We start from the raw sequence: 16,459 nt of genomic DNA, 5'->3' as shown, positions 1-16,459 counted from the left end.
TTATAAAGATTTTCAAAAAAATTAAAATCTTACACATCTATTTACAATTATGATGGAGTAACTGGTACAGGGCTAGACTTCCTACTGTAAATATACATGAAATATTATTTGCAGATATTGGGCAGTGCAGGTCTGTGATTCCTGACAGAAGGGAAACAAAGATCCTTGAATGCCCCGACTTTTTTCTGCTTGTGCTACATGGAAGGGCAACCCAAAAAGAACACAGAGATCTCACTGAGTTGAGGAAACAGAACTCGAAGTTTGAAGCTAATGAAGTCACTGGATTTTAAGAAACAGAACACAAAAAAGAAGGGAGCTGTGGTGAGAAAAAGTTTCAGAAATCTGAAGAGATCCCTCCTAATTCTTTGCCAGGAGACTAACCTGCATATGCACAAGGCAAGACTCATGAGACCAAGAAATAAAATCTGGGGTGAAAAATAACTACAGAGTGTGAGGGGAACAACTACTTGAGCTTGCAAAGGTCTGGGAGACATTCAAATTCCTGGTAGTTAGAGTGGACAGACCTCACTGAATATCATATGCATTTGATAGAGACCCCAGAAAGGCTCTGTATCAGGACTAAGCTAGTCCTGGAATAAACAAAATGCTGAAAACCAATGGTAAAGAGAAAAGGAGAGAATCTTTAAACCAGTCAGGGGTGGGTGGGGGATGTATTACTCCAAAAGAACAAAGGTAAAAATTAAAAATGATCACTAACTTCTTATCAGAAAAATTTAAGCTAGAAGATCTTTAAATATGACTTTGAAGTGCTTTAAGTGGGAAAAAATGCTATCAAGTTAAAATTCTGTATCCAGCATAAATATCCTTCAAAAATGAGGGCAAAAGAGAATAAAACAAGGTCCAGAATTGTCCTCCTGCCATAAATAGAAAACTTGTCAAAATATGCAACAACTGTTTTCCGATAAACAGGCCTTGAAAGAAGGGAAACAAATGAGGTGAGCACAAAGACTGTCCCAGCTTTCAGTGCAAAGGAAACCCAAGTAGAGGCAACTATCTCACTGAGTTGAGGTGACAGAGCTTGGAATTTGTGAAGTATGAAAAAGCCAGAATTTGTAGGGCATATTACCACAAAGGAAGAAACGAAACATAAATGCTCCAAAAACCTGCAAAAAGGGTGTCCTTGAATTTCTGGCTAAATACCAATCCGCATCTGTGCTGTATGAAAATCTATGAAGCTAGACAGAGAACAACTTCCAAAAAAATAACAAATACAGGGGAGCTCTAACCCAAACAAATTCAAAAGTTCACACCGGGCCAGGATCATTCAGTTTCTGCCAACCTAGGGTGAATAAACCTTAATGAAGACATGAGGCAATCAAGGGAGTCACAAGAAAAGGCATGCCTCAGTAGTGGGCCCAAACTAGCCCTACACTGAAAGCAGTTCTACAATTGCCAAAAACTCAAACCCAAAAAACCCTGAAAACAGAACTCAAAAGATCAAGCTGATCCACAAATAAATTTCTTGTCTGCCAGAACAAAATGTTATAGTCATGAAAGAAAAAAAAAAGTCAAGACGCTCAACATAACTCCATAAAAAATTACGTAGGAAAAAATAAGAAATAGTAACTTGTAATCAGGATCTAGAAGTGGCAGGGATTAGGAGAACTTTTAATACAAGGATTTTACTTTAAAAAAATTTTTTTAAAGATTTACTTATTTGAGATGGGGGAGAGAGAGGGAAAGAATGAGTATGTGCACAAGTGGCGGAGGAACAGAGGGAGAGAAAGAGATAGAATCTCAGTAGACTTCTTGTTGAGCACAGAGCTTGAAGTGGGGCTCAATCCCATGACCCTGAGACCATGGCCTAAGACAAAATCAAGAGTTGGACACCTAAATGATTGAGCCACCCAGGTGCCCAGAGAACTTCTAATACAAGGACTTTAAAAGAGCATTTAGAAAAAAGTTTAAGGGCTTAAGAAAAACATGAACATAATGAAGAAAATAGAAAAATTTCAAGACAAAAAAGGAAATTTTTCTTTAGAAAAACGAGAGGTAATTCTAGAGCTATAAAAAAAAAAACAAAAAACCCCACCTGACATAAAACATTAACTGGTAGGAAATAAGAGTATATTAGACAAGGGAGACTTAAAAAAAAATCAGTATACTTGAAGACAGAGCAACAGAAACTTTTCAAACTGAAGGAAAAGAAAAAAAGATTGGAAGAAAAAAATGGACAAAGTTTCAGTGACCTGTGAATTAATATTAAATGGCCAAAAAAACACATGTAGGGCTGAAATCTGAGGACAAAAGAAACCCCTGGGAATTTAAAATTTTGAAGAGAAATGGCTAAAAAATTCACAAATATAATGAAAACAATACACCCACAGATCTAAGAAACTCAATAAACCCCAAGGATAAACAGAAACAAAGCCACACCAAGGGGCATCATAATAAAGTTGCAATCTAGTCAAAGAGAGAAAAATCTTAGGAGCAACCAAAGGGTAAAGGCATATTACATCCAGAAACACAAATAAAAGAATCACCATAGGATTCTCATCAGAAACTATGCAACTAAGACAGAAAAAAAAAAAAAAAATCTTTGAAGTGTTAAAAGTAGTATAAAAAGTCCTGAAAACCTAAAATTCTATATCCCCTAACAATAGCTTTCAAAATTGAAAGCAAATAACAGGGTAGGGGAAGCTGCACTATAAGAGATGTAAAAGAAAGTTTTCAAACAAAAGGAATAGGATACCTGACACAAATTTGGATCTAGACACAAAAAAAAGTTAAAATGAAGGTAAAAATTAAAGATTTTTTTTCGTTTTTAAAAAAGTATTATTTATTTGAGAGAGAGAGCACGTACATGAGTGGGGGGAGGGTAGAAGGAGAGGGATAAGTAGGCTCCCCACTGAGCAGGGAGTCAGACTTGGGGCTTGATCTCAGGACCTTGTGATCATAACCTGAACCAAAGGCAGATGTTTAACGGACTGAGCCAGCCAGGTACCCCATTTTTCTCATTTTTAATTGCTCTAAAAGATAAGTGACTGACACAGCAAAAACCAGCAATGGAGCTTAAAGCCCACATAAAATCAAAATGTAAGACGCAAAAAGCCCAAAAGATGGGAGGAAATGGGAGTATATCATTATGTAAGGTTGGCATTATACATGAAACAGCATATTATTTGAGGGCAGACCGTTATTAAAAATAACCCACCCAATAGCAGATAGAAAACCAAGGAAAAAAGAACAGCAAACAGTAAGACAGTACATTTTAATCCAATCATATCAATAATTATATTAAATGTAAATGGTCTAAACTAGCGGTTAGCAAACTTACTTTTTCTGTAAAGAACCAAAAAATGTTTTAGTCTTTAAGGACCATATGGTCTCTATCCCAACTACTTAACCTTGACATCATAACACAAAAGCAGCCATAGACAGTATGTAAATGGACAGGCATGACTTTATCCCAATAAAACATTTACATAAACTGGTGGCAGGCCAAATTTGGTCTGCCAGCCATAGTTTTGCCAACTCATAGTCTAAACAAACCAAATTTATGAAGATGTTAGATTGGATAAAAAAGCAAGATCCAACTACATGCTGTACATCCAAAAATCATTTTAAATGTATATGACAAAAATAAATAAATATATATGACATAAATAGGTTAAAAGTGGATGGAAAAAGATATACCATGCAAATTTTAATCAAAAGAAATTTTAATATCAGACACAGACTTCAGAACAAGAGAATTACCAGTGACAAAAAGAGTATTTCATGATGACAGAGCGATCAATTCATCAATAAGACTTAATTACTAAATGTGCTGTAACACATGTAAGTACTTAAAACATGAAATAAATCCGATGGAACTGAAAGGAGAAACAGACAAATTCAAACTTGTAGGTAAAAACTTCAACTCTTCTTGTAGAACAAGTGAATAGAAAATTGGTAAAAATAGAAGATATACAAAGACCAACTTAACCTCAATTTATGGAACATAGCACCCAACAACAGAAGATACATTCTTCTCAAGTACACATTGACATTAACCAAGATACACCCTATGTTGGGCCACAAACCAATCAAAAAGCTTAAATGGATTGAAATTATTAAAAATATGTTATTTGACCAAAATGATACTAAACGAAAACACAGTAACAAAATATGTGGAAAATCACAAATATTTGGAAACTATTTGCTAATAACACTTCACAACAATCCATACATCAAAGAAAAAATTACAAGGAAAAAAAAGAAAATATTTTGAATGAAATGATCATGAAAATTTATGGCTTTAAAAGTTGAAAAAAATTTTAATTTATTTATTCATGAAACAGAGAGAGAGAGAGAGCAGCAGAAACACATGTGGGAGTTGATCCTGGGATTCCAGGATCACTGTCCTGGACCAAAGGCAAGCGCTAAACCACTGAGCCACCCAGGGATCCCCTGATAATTTTTCTTTAAATAAAAATTTAACTCAATGATCTAAGCTTTTACCTTAAAAGCTAGTAAAAGTATAACAAATTAACCCAAAGTAAGGAGGAGATAAGGAACTAATGAAAGAGCTCAACTCATGAACTAGAGAACAGATAAAACTAGAGAGAAAAATCAACAAAACCGAAACTTGATTTTTGAAAGGACTGATAAAAATAAGCCCTAGCTAGACTAATCACAAGAGGAAAGAAAAATGCATCTAATATCAGAGATGATAAAGGGAACATTAGTACAGATGTTACTGACATTATAAGAAGATACTGTTTCATAAAATGTGTAATATATTTTCAAGCTGTAAATTTGACAAGTTAGGTGAAATGGACAAATGCCTCAAGACAGAAATTACCAAAATAGGAATATAAATAAATAATACTCTTGCATTTATTCATTTAAAAACTGAATCCTTAATTAAGAACCTTTCCACACACAAAAAAAAACAAAACATAACAAAACCTCCAGGCCCAGATAGCTTCATTAGTGAATTCTATCAAACATTTAAGGAAGAACATCAATTGTACCCAAACTCTTCTGTAAAAGAAATGAGGGGACAATGTTAGTATATAATGGTAAACCCACAATGGAAATTGTTCCATTAGTTTCTCATAATGTTTTTTTTTAAGACTTTATTTGAGAGAGAGAGGGAGGGAGGGAGGGAGGCAGAGAGAGAGAGAGCACAAGCAGGGAGCGGCAGGCAGAGGGAAGGGGAGAAGCAGGTTCCCCCCTCAACAGGGAGCATGATATGGGACTCAATCCCAGGACCCTGGGATCATGACCCGAGCTGAGGGCAGATGCCCAATCGACTGAACCACCTAGGATCCCCAGTTTCTCATAATGTTAAATATACACCCTTCCTATAACCCAGCAATTTGACTTCTAGATACTTACCTACAAATAAGGAATATTCATGTTACAAAAGCCTTGTGCAAGAATGTTCATAGGAGCTTTAGTCTCTTGGAAACTGGAAACAACCCTTTCCCACGGTAATAATAAATAACAGTATATCCATCAGCGGAATGCAACTTAGCAACTAAAAGGGACTAACTACTGTTACATGTATCATGGATGAATCTATATATATTTTTTCATATTTATTTATTTATTTATTCATGAGAGGCAGAGACATAGGCAAAGGGAAAAGCAGGCTCGCTGCAGAGAGCCCAATGTGGGACTCCATCCCTGAACTCCAGAATTAACGCCCTGAGCCCAAGGCAGGCAGTCGCTAAACCGCTGAGCCACCCAGGTATCCCTGGGATGATTCTATATTTTAAACAAGAGCTTCATATAAATTTTATGCCAAGGCAAGTTTGAGAAACATTATTACAGAAGCACACACATAATAACAAAAAAGGAAAATATAAGAGATTTAGGTGGTTTATAAACTAATCAGTACTATATACATCATAAACTGTTTGTAACAGTTGTCATTTTCCATAGCTGCTTAATTGCTATTCCAATTATGATTACAATAGTCCTCTGTTCATGCTCAAATTTCTACTTATGTGCTTCATGGACTTCCAGTTCCAAATTTAGTCTTTGATCCTCTAACTACCCTAATTTCTCATTAATTGAACTTGAACTATGCATTTTAGATTAGGAATCCCATTGACCAGTTCCTTTACTTTCTTCTTAATGTTCTACTTCCTCAGTACAGTTTTCTCCACCTCTTAATAGTGGTATTCTTACTGTTTGCTGCACAGCCTTGACTTTTTACCTCCTTTAAAAGTGAACCAAAAACTCATCTTTTCCACTAAATGTTAAACCACCTCAGATTTTTTCCAAATTCCCTCAGCACTAAAAAGATCTTGCTCCTAATAGATGGGCTATTTATTTTACTGAGTTTGGACACCTCCTCTTAATGACTCACCAACTCCATCCCCTGGCTTAAAGAGTAGAACCTTTGGAAGAGAATTGAAAAGATTACAGTTTTCTTCAAGGTTCTTTCTCTTACAATGTTTTTTACTTTTCCCTCTTGGAATGCATCCTATTTGCCAGAGCCTTAAGCTCTATAATGCTAGAAGGGTAGGAGAGGAAGAGAGGCAAAGACATGGTTGATTAGGGCTGCTCAGTACTAGATCTCAAAGGTGAAAAAAGCCTGCAGGCTTCAGTATATGTTCAGACTATCTCACCAGCGCAAGGAACCAAACACAATTCCAAAGAGAATTTCAGTGAGGGATAAGAAAGTGCATTTGTTACGAACTCCCAGTGTTGTACCAGAAGACCAGTGTACTGTGGTACACTGTTTCAAGGACACTAAAGTATTTCTGGCAGCAAATATTTCTACATATTCTTTGTAAGGATAGATGATGGTAGTGGTGGTGTGGCTGAGTTGAAGGGGGCAAAAGGTAAATATTTTAAAAATTTCTACATTCTTGAACTAAGTGCCAGTACTGACAGTTACTTTTTTGTTCTGCATACATTAGTATCTAGGAATTATGGTCATTATTCACTTAATTTCACAAGTTTCAACTCTAAACTTTTTGCCTTCCAAATCCTATCTATAAACCTGGCCACACTTCTGAGCTAGACCCATATTTCCAGCTGATATCTTGATCATGTTATTACTTATCTAAAAAGCATAACTACTTACCTGAAAGCAAACCCGTATTCCCCTTCTCTCAAACTTGCACATATCATTCAACTGCCAAGTCAGGAACCTTAGACTCCTCTTCAGCTTCTAACACCTCCAAACACTAACCAAGTCCAGAGGGCTTAAACTCCTATATATCTGTGATATCAGTCTCTTGTTTCTATTCCCACTACAAATTCCTTAATTGAGACTACCATAATGTCTTTCCTGAACTAGGGCAGAACCTTAAATGGTATCTCCGTGACTTACCTATCAGAGGCCAGAGAGAATACTTCATTCATTTAACCGTGCCATATATATTACTTGGTGAATAAATATCTCCAATCTCTATTCCTCCAGACTATTCTCTTCATTACTACTATAACCAGATTTCTATAACAGCAAACTATTTGTGTTGCTTCCCCACCTACAAAACAAAATAAAAACCCAAGCTCCTTGTATGGCATATAAGAGCATTGACAATTTGTTCCCATTCTACCTTTATTCTTGTCTGATTTCCTAATTTTCTTTTGTACTCATTTAGATGGATCAAACTTCACCCTTTTCCTTAAATACACTATGTCTTTTCATTTTTAATAATCTAGAATAAATAGAAACTCAGTCCAGCTTGCTTTATTTTTATGATCACCCTTATACTATTTAAAGCCATTAGCTAAACCTGTACAGAAGTAATGACTGAAGAAACCATCAGAAGATACAGCCAACTCTCAATTAGCTTATTTTCATAGCCTTTTTAACATGGTCAGTGTAGACTAAATGGAAAAGTGAGTAAAATGTTTCAACTGCCTGCTGAGCTGCTTCCTTACAGTAAATTAATGTCAAAAGTTTTCAGTTATAGATTTATCACCCTCCTTTTGACTGACAGGTACAAAGAGGACTATAAATCAAGTTTCTTCACATATATCCTTTTCCCTCATCTTTAACACCTCCCTTTTCCATTTCTGCTGTTTTTTCTCTTGTACTTTTCTCTCCCTGCTTCCTAAGTTTTCACCTTGTCCACCCTTTATAACAACATCAGCATTCCTCTATCACTCTTCTTGGTAGAGCACCTAAAATTTTATGAAGTACTTTCACATATATTCACTTGATTCTTGCAACCTCATTTTTTGGGATTCCAAAATCAACATATATCAAGAGGTGTGTGTGTGCGTGTGTGTGAGAGAGAGAAAGAGAGAGAGAGAGAGTTTATACTCTGAAAATTAAAAGGAAACAAGGAAACCTCATTGAAAACGGAGCCAGGAAGCCAGCAGGGTGAGTTCTCAGGCCTTACCACTTTTGTCAATTGCAGACCCACCTGGAAGAGAGGTACCTTGCAAGTCAGTACTCCTTTAGCTACTACTCTACTGTCCCAGCAGAGGAGCAACAGTCCAGCCAATGAAAGACTGTCACATTTCAGCCAATGAAAGCCACTATACTTCCAACTGCTAGTTTACTCCAATCAACTTTTTTGTTTGTAACAGTCCTCCTCCCACTTTCTCCCTTTCCTCTATGAAAGAGAGGTCCTCTCCTTTGTTCTCTAGGCTTGCTTGTGGTTTTCTCATAGCTTGCTTGTTCTGGAATGTAATTCTCTGCTATTTCCAAGTAAACCCACTTTTACTGGTAAAATAACTGGCAATTTTAAGGTTAACAATATACAGCAGATGCTGCTCATCTAAGTAAAATTTAAGATACTTTCTTATATTTTAACTCCTTTGAGGAAAGTGCAGTTCAAAAAAGTCATTATTCATCTAACATACTGCTTTTCCTCTGCCTAGAACACAATCCCTCTTCACCTGCTCATCTCTCAAGACATATCTCAAGCATTCCCCTACGCCCACCTATTTCAATGCTATCCTAATGTTTTTCACATCACTATTTCATACCCCTTGAAGAATCCAGGTATCTGGACTCTTAACTTGTGTCTTTTCTACCAAACAAGATTTTCCTTATTAATGTTACCTTATTAATGCTCATAATAATCCAACATTTCATAGTGAAAAAAAGAAACACTTTATGGATGGCCTGTACTGTTTTCCAATCTCTACGATAAAACTGTATACCAAAAGATCCTTTACTCTTCCTTAAAAATGAAGAATTTAAGGAATGTCTCCAAATCCTTTCAAAATATATAGATATGGTCTCTCCTGGTAATGGCATCCAAAGCTGCCATAGCAAAGGAGAAAAACAGCATTTCATAAACCCTAAATTAAACTATTATAAATTTTAAAAGATGTCTGTTAATAAATGTTGGGTAACATTTAGGATTAACAGTCAAGAGAGAAGGGCTTTAGTCTCTATGCCATCACAGACTGGGTGACTGGGGAAAGTCACTTAACCTCCCTGAGTCAAATTTCCTTTTTTTGAGAAAATTGGACAATGCCACTTATCTTTCAGACTTGTTCAGAGAATTCAATGAAAAAAAAAAATGACTGCAAAACACTTATTCTGGAACATAGTAAACAGCAAAAGAAAAAAAATAATTTATTTTATAATCATTTTCATGTACATCATTTTTGTCTTCAGATCTATGTCCAACAACCCTCACACATTACAGGACCTTGTGGCCCAGCAACAACTACAATAAATGCCCTCACAGAAGCTATCTCCATGACTTCTGGATCCCCTTCCCGGGTCACAACTCAGGTCCTGTAAATATAATTTGGAGTATCTTCTCCTAAATGCATTATCTTGTTCTCTGCCACACGGAAACTCATCAAAGGATGTTCCTGTAGCTTCTCCTTGTTGGCCTGGCTGTTAACTACCTGGAACAGCACACAGAGTCAGCTGCAAATCTGGCAACTTTCACTGCCAGTCCGTCTTTTAAATCATTTATAAAAAAGAAAGAAAATGCTAAATAAAATTGGTTCGAGCACTGATCCCCTGAAGGGTAATGAGGCTGGACTGCTGTCTCATGTTAATAACTAAAGGCAAGGACTAAATAATTGGATAAATAAGCTCCTCTTTGGCCACGTGCATATTTTAACCCTTAAAAAAAATACATGGACTTCTTCCAATAGGTTTTATTTAATGTTTAATAAATTTATTCTTCAGCTTTGGAATATTTCACCAGTTTTCCCTGATGCAAAGACACAGTAATCTGCAGAACCCAGGATCTATGTTAGGGCTAAACTACAAAATCCTGGTTTTCCTCCATATTTCTCTTTTTCCAACCTACAATTCTTAATTCCCCTTTCTCTGACTACCTACCACATATGAAGCTCAGTTCCCAAATCATTCCTGTTCCATCATTCTACTTTTCATGTTCCATTTTAAGTATACACACATTACTTATGCTTTTATCCTTTTTAATTGCTCGACATACAGTATGTTAATATTTTTAATATTTTATATTAATATTATATTATATATTGATATTAATAGTTTTAATATTTTTAAGATTTTACTTATTTACTTATTCACGAGACACACAGAGAGAAAGACAGAGACATATGCAGAGGGAGAAGCAGGCCTCCTTGCAGGGAGCCTGATGAGAGACTGGATCCCCAGACCCTGCTGCAGTCACGACCTGAGCTGAAGGCAGATGCTCAACTGCTGAACCACCCATGAGTCCCCAGTATATCAATACTTGATTACCACCTCTAACTGAAGAATCTTGCCCAGAATAGAAAGACTCGTTATTATCCCTGTTATAGTAGTTTTCAAATAAAATAAGAAAGTCATAATTTGAAGACAACTCCAGAGCGATAAGCTTGTTTCAAAAATATTTTTTTCAAAATTAGCTTCCTCACTGCTTCTTATTATTAGCTTTGATAAAAGATTATTGCATAACGTCTCATCAATGCAAAGGCAAATTTACTTTTGCTTATGGATTATTAGAGGAACTGTGGAGAAATATATTCTTACTCTACTGTACTTGGCAATAAGTGTTATTGTGACACTTATTTGGTCTCTCTCAAGTCAGTCCTTAGAATTTTTCACCTCTGTGTACCATAAAGGCAGGTAACTAATTTTCAGTTAAACTACGCAGATGTAAATTTACCCAACATTAACATAAATCCAGTCACCCTTCAAGATTACATCTGCTCTAAGCGGATTCAAAACCCTCTTTCCATTACCCCCTAAAAAGTAAGATAGTTGGCTAACTCAGAAAAAGAATTTATTGAGTAAGGAAAATGATTCATATTTTCCCTTAGCCATTCTCTAACGTCTACCTCAAAGCCAAGAAGGTAGTTTGCGTGGTCCATACTGACTCAGTCCTTGTATTCATGAATTTTAAATATGAATAACTGGCAATTTACAATGCCATAATTATTTTTAAACATATAAAAAATTTTTAACTTAGTGAAAAATGGAGCAATGATTGGTTATATTTTATTATAACATGGTATTTCTAATGTCTTTTGGAATCATATTTAAACAAATATTTTATTCACATAATTAGATTATGTAATTGAAAGAAAAGATCTGCATGTTTAAGTTCTACAAAATTCCTAAAAGCATTCCATGATTCCAAAAATATCCAATAAATTGTTAATAATTTCATAACCTTTAATATAATAGTTAATCAAAAGATCGAGTTGGTCACTCTCAAATATTAAAATTCTGTATCAGTGAAAGAAAAACATTATCCTGGAAGCTTCTGATAAGCTCCATGGAGCTACCTGCATTACTTCAGATTAAAGGGATGACCCATATATTTATCACCTGAAGTACCTACCAACAGAATGCCTGCCTGAGATCTGAAAAAAATGGCAAAAATCTACCACTAACATAGTAAAAATGCTTTTGAGCTACATTTGTTTCTGATTTTAATCTCTAACCTGCAAAATGGACTCAATTCAGTGAAACTCTAAAAATAAGAGCAATTAAAAATATGTGATGTACATTTTTTACATAGTTGAAATTAACGTCTAAAAAGAGGTATAAAAAAGTATGCTCATGTTGTGATGGGCAAAGAAGTTACGTGTTGTGACAGGAGGTAAAGGTGTCTGAGAATCAAAGTTGAGGGAACTATAAGCAGAAGAAGAGCTGCTATAAATCCAATAGGAGAACCTGATAAGGTAGAACCAAAGAATATTTAGGAAAAGTCCACCACTGTCCTATAAAAAACATTTACTAAACCACATATGCAAACACTAATTAGACCCCGGTTACAGCAAAGTAAAAAGAACAAAATGTTATAATATTGGAATTACACAAATCTTATTACTAAAACCTAAAAGTATAATGAATGAAGTCATCAAAACATTCCCCTATTAGAAAACAAGGTTCAAGGATTTTCTCTTGGTTTCATCGACAGAGAGGATTATAATTAATAATAGATCTTATAAATTCTTGATTTCCTCACCCAAGCTTACCCAGTAAGCCTTTGGAATGCATTACATTTTCACTAGAATACCTCCAAATCAATCACTGGCATTCTGATTGTAGAATAATGTCATTGCAACAAGGGTCTCCAGATGACATTTAGAAAAATATATGCATTCACTCTAACTTGATAGGCATACCTAATTAAAGGTCCAAAAGGAGCAGACGAAGGAGAAAACAAACATAAGGACGTCATCTGCACTAAGAGCTCCATAAGACAGGCTATTATGTGCTCATTGTATTTCTCTGGGTATTTTTTGTAGCCTCGAAGTGACTTCAATAATAGCAAAGAAACAAAGAAACGGTACACACCTAATGAACCATAAAGAATTGTGTACAATATTTGTTGGAAAGGAAAGAAACACTGAATCCTCACAACTCTCCTATGAGGTGGGTCCTTTTATTACCCTCACTCTACAGATGAGGAAACCTAAGTACACGGTGGTTAAATCACTTGCCACACATCATAATGTTATTAAGTGGCTGAGATACAAAGTCAGTCATTCTCTATTACAACTATGACAAGAATTATGTTTTCATAATGATCATGTAATTGTATTATTTCTCTTGTATTGCTCTTATTTCTAAAGGTACCAAACCCTATTTTAACCTAACAAAACTCCCACACTTACTGAGAATAATAATTTTCATATAATTTACTTTGAAAACACAGGAACCTTTTGAATTTTGATAATCTTGTAAGCAATTTTTAGCATAAAAATGACAAAACACCAGCCTGCTCTAAGTTCATCTAATATTTTAATCTAGATGACGTGACAGTTTGTCTCTTTCCACTGAGAGAGAAATATCAGCACTTCCACTAACAATGAAGCATAGTGTTTAAAACTTTCCAATAAAAGCGCATCCAGTTTTACATCCTTTCATGTATAAAAGTAAACTCAAACTTCTCCAACCTTAGAACAACATCACAAATAATCCAAAAACCATTTCTAGTTGGCACTACAACTCTTTAGAAATTAACAATGTGATTGTGATAATGTAGAAAAACCCTGGACTGGAGTCTGAAAACCTGCCCACTGATCCTGGCTCTGTCACTAACTAGCAACTGAGTCCCTTCCACTGCTCTGGTCCTTGGTTTCATGATCTGCAAAATAATCATCTCCATGGTCTACTCTCCCAGCTCTAAAAGAAATGTGATTCCTGTACATACATCTTTTTTCCAAGCTCCCTATCCTCATTCTATTTAGTTATTATCAATATTTTGCAAGCATTAAATGTTATTTTTCCTTAGTTCTACCAGAGGAGAAAACTGCCCATTCTTAACTAAGGTGATAAGGGAACGCCTTCTGACCACTAGTTTGCCATAGATGAATCTCAAGGTGAATAATGTAGAAGCTATCATAATGCTTGCTAAAAGGTGTTAGGTTTCAATATTTTAGGCTACTGTTTTGTATGCCAGTACATTCTCCCTAAGGACAAATTGTAAAATTCAAGGACAATAGGGAGAAAAAAAATGTAATTATCCATCAGTTATTGGAGAGCTAAAAAGGTGTCAAATGAAAACATTAGTACTTTTTGCAGAACATTTTTCTCTGATGAATTACATTACAGGGCAACATACCATCTACAAATTTTCTCAAAAACGTTTAAGTACTCCCTAAAGGAAAAAAAAAAAAAAAAGGCTTTCCTTCTATAAATTGTGAGGAATTAGTATATGTTACATATACTATATAAACACATATACACACATAAAACATCCATATGATTAAGAAAACATTTAAAAGATGAAAAGATCTAGCTGTGCAATTCTTAGCTTCCTCTTCTCAGTGACATCAAGAATCTCAACCGGGTGCCAGAGGTAGATTCTGTGGACTGCCACTGCCTGACCCTGGCATGCATTTTCTCTGTTCCTAACCCATTCTCAAGAGTTATGCAAATACAGGATTATTAAAATTAAACTAAGCCTCTGGCATTAATATTCAACCGTTAGAAAGCTCAGCCTCATTTTAGTACTGCTTTCTTAGAGCATCTTCCCAGTACAATACTTAAAGTTGACCTTGTAAAGAAACAATTGAAAGCAAGGCAAAGAAAGAAGGCGAATTACTTCATAATCTTGTAGAATTAAAGTAAGCAGCAAATTCTAATAGCAGAGTCCACTGTAACCGTTAAGCCAGGGCGAAGTAAGCCATAGCTATAGACCGAGGGACCTGAAGAAAGGATATTCAGCAGATGTAGAGGCGGCCACAAGAATTTCAAGGTGCAGTTTTATGAGCATTTCCAGCAAAACCAGTAACTGGTAAAACACCATCAAACACGTACGTACATTTTAAAATAAGGGATAACTGACAGGTTCCAGCAGCAAGGCTCCTCTTGGTTGGAACGCCGAACTAAAATGTCACAGATCACCCCGAGAATCCAATCCCCCAGCCTTTCGAAGTTGGGAACCAGACCGACATGTGCACTTAAGCTGCTTCTTAGCATCCTCCTTCAGATGCAATTCCCTCTCCGGAAAGTCAGTTTGCTTCAGCTACTTGAACGCCCAAATCCCAGCACCCGAGCCCAGCAGGAGCCCAAGTAGTTGCGGAAGGGTCCTCCAGCGGCCGCCTGCGCATCCCTTTCCACCTCGGGTCACCCCCCCCCCGGGGGGGGCTCCGGTCCCTTCCCCATCCGACACCCCAGTCCCCTCTCTCAGCTCCCGCTGGACCGCTTCTCGTCGACCTTGAAGACCCCCGGACCGGAGCCTCGGAGCCCACGGGACCTGGCCGGCGGCCCCTTCCCCGCGGCGCGCCTGGCTGCGCCCCGAGTCTCCGGTGGCCTCGCTCCGACCCCTATCGCGGACGCCCTCCGCTGGCCCCGGACGACCCCTTCCCCTGGGGCGCCCCTCGTCCCTCCCTCCCACCAGACAAACGACTGCTCGTGGACGCCGCGAGAGCCTACGAAGCGCAAGCCCCACGGGGCGCAGCTCGGGGCGCAAGGGCTCGCGGCCCGGACTCGCGGTCCCCGCCCGCCGCCTCCGCCCGGCCGCGGGGCCGGCGCTGCCTCGCTGCCCGGGGCGTGGAGGCGCCGGCCGGGGGCGGGCTGCCCGGAGGACCGGCAGGCGGCCGCTAGCGGCGGCGCGGGCCGCGGGGACACTCACCGGCTGCGGCGCGCGGGGCGGCCTCATCCAGGGGCACCTGCGGCCAGGCGGACGGGCCCGGACGGCGCAGTCAGTCACCGACAGGGCGAGTCCGCCCGCTCGCGCGCCGCTCCCGTCCCGTCCCGTCCCCGCCGGTGCCCGGCCGCGCGCGGTCTCGCTGCCTCCGCACGGAGCCCGGGGACCCCAGCTCTGCCGGATGCCCCCGCCAGGCCCCCACCCCCTTCCCCCGCTCCCCTCCCCCCTCCCCCCAACCCCCACCGGAATGGAAAATACCTCCCGGGGCGGGGGGCGGGGGGCGGCGGGGCACGCCTCTCGGACGGGCAGCCTACCGTGGCCAATAGCAGGCGGGGCCCCGGGGGGGCGGGACTCCCGGCGGCCAATCCGGAGGCGTGTAGGTGAAGGCCGAAGGGGGGAGGCCGGGAGCGAGAGGGGGGCGGCCCGGGAGGCAGGGAGGTCCGGCCGCTCGGGTGCGCGCTGTGCGCGGCTGCCATTTTGGAGTCGGGCGGCTGAGACGGCGGCCGGGTCCGGCCCGGGGGGCGGGGGCAGAGGGAGGAGCCAGTCAGGTGGGAAAGAGGCGGTCACGTGGGCCGGAGGGCGGGGCAAGGCGGAGGCGGCGAGTCACGGGGGCCGCGGGGGTCACGTGGCCGGGGGCGGGCCCGCGGTGGGCTCGGGGGCGGGAGGTCAGCCCGGGGTGGGAGAAGGAGGGAGGCTTTGTCCCCGGTTTCAACTCCGCTGGGGAAAAGGAAAGGAAAAATGATGAATGGAGGGTGTGAGTGCCGGGTCGGAAAATGTGAATGAGTCTCCCCAGCTCCCTGCAGCGTTGGAGCCACCCAGTTACTAAATTGCAGGATGCGCGGGCAACTGGGCACTTCACTGGATTCCAGCAGCCCCATCCCTACTCCTGCTGTCACCGACGTGACTCCCGGGGCCCTCCACTTTGTGCCGGCACGTTATGCGGAAGGGCCCCCGCCCTAGAAATGGCTGAAAGGGGAGAAGCAGAGTTGAGG

The 16,459-nt window shown here is 39.5% G+C and overlaps 1 protein-coding gene across 3 annotated transcripts in view; it reads right to left on the bottom strand.

Moving 5' to 3' along the window:
* Positions 1–15,944, bottom strand: part of SOCS5 (suppressor of cytokine signaling 5) — a 61,043-nt gene extending 45,099 nt beyond the window's left edge. Inside the window, exon 1 of one of the 3 annotated variants that reach the window (XM_077915290.1) lies at positions 15,782–15,944. The gene's annotated coding sequence lies outside the window, so the exon portion shown is untranslated. Of the gene's footprint in view, positions 1–14,639; positions 14,987–15,452; positions 15,660–15,781 lie in introns of those variants that run through there. The other 2 variants (XM_077915288.1, XM_077915289.1) reach the window with 2 other exon arrangements.
* Positions 15,945–16,459: the final 515 nt, after the last annotated feature.

The sequence above is a fragment of the Canis aureus genome, chromosome 11, assembly GCF_053574225.1.
Source record: "Canis aureus isolate CA01 chromosome 11, VMU_Caureus_v.1.0, whole genome shotgun sequence".
NCBI classification, from domain to species: domain Eukaryota; kingdom Metazoa; phylum Chordata; class Mammalia; order Carnivora; family Canidae; genus Canis; species Canis aureus.
This window is presented reverse-complemented; position numbering and strand designations above follow the sequence as displayed.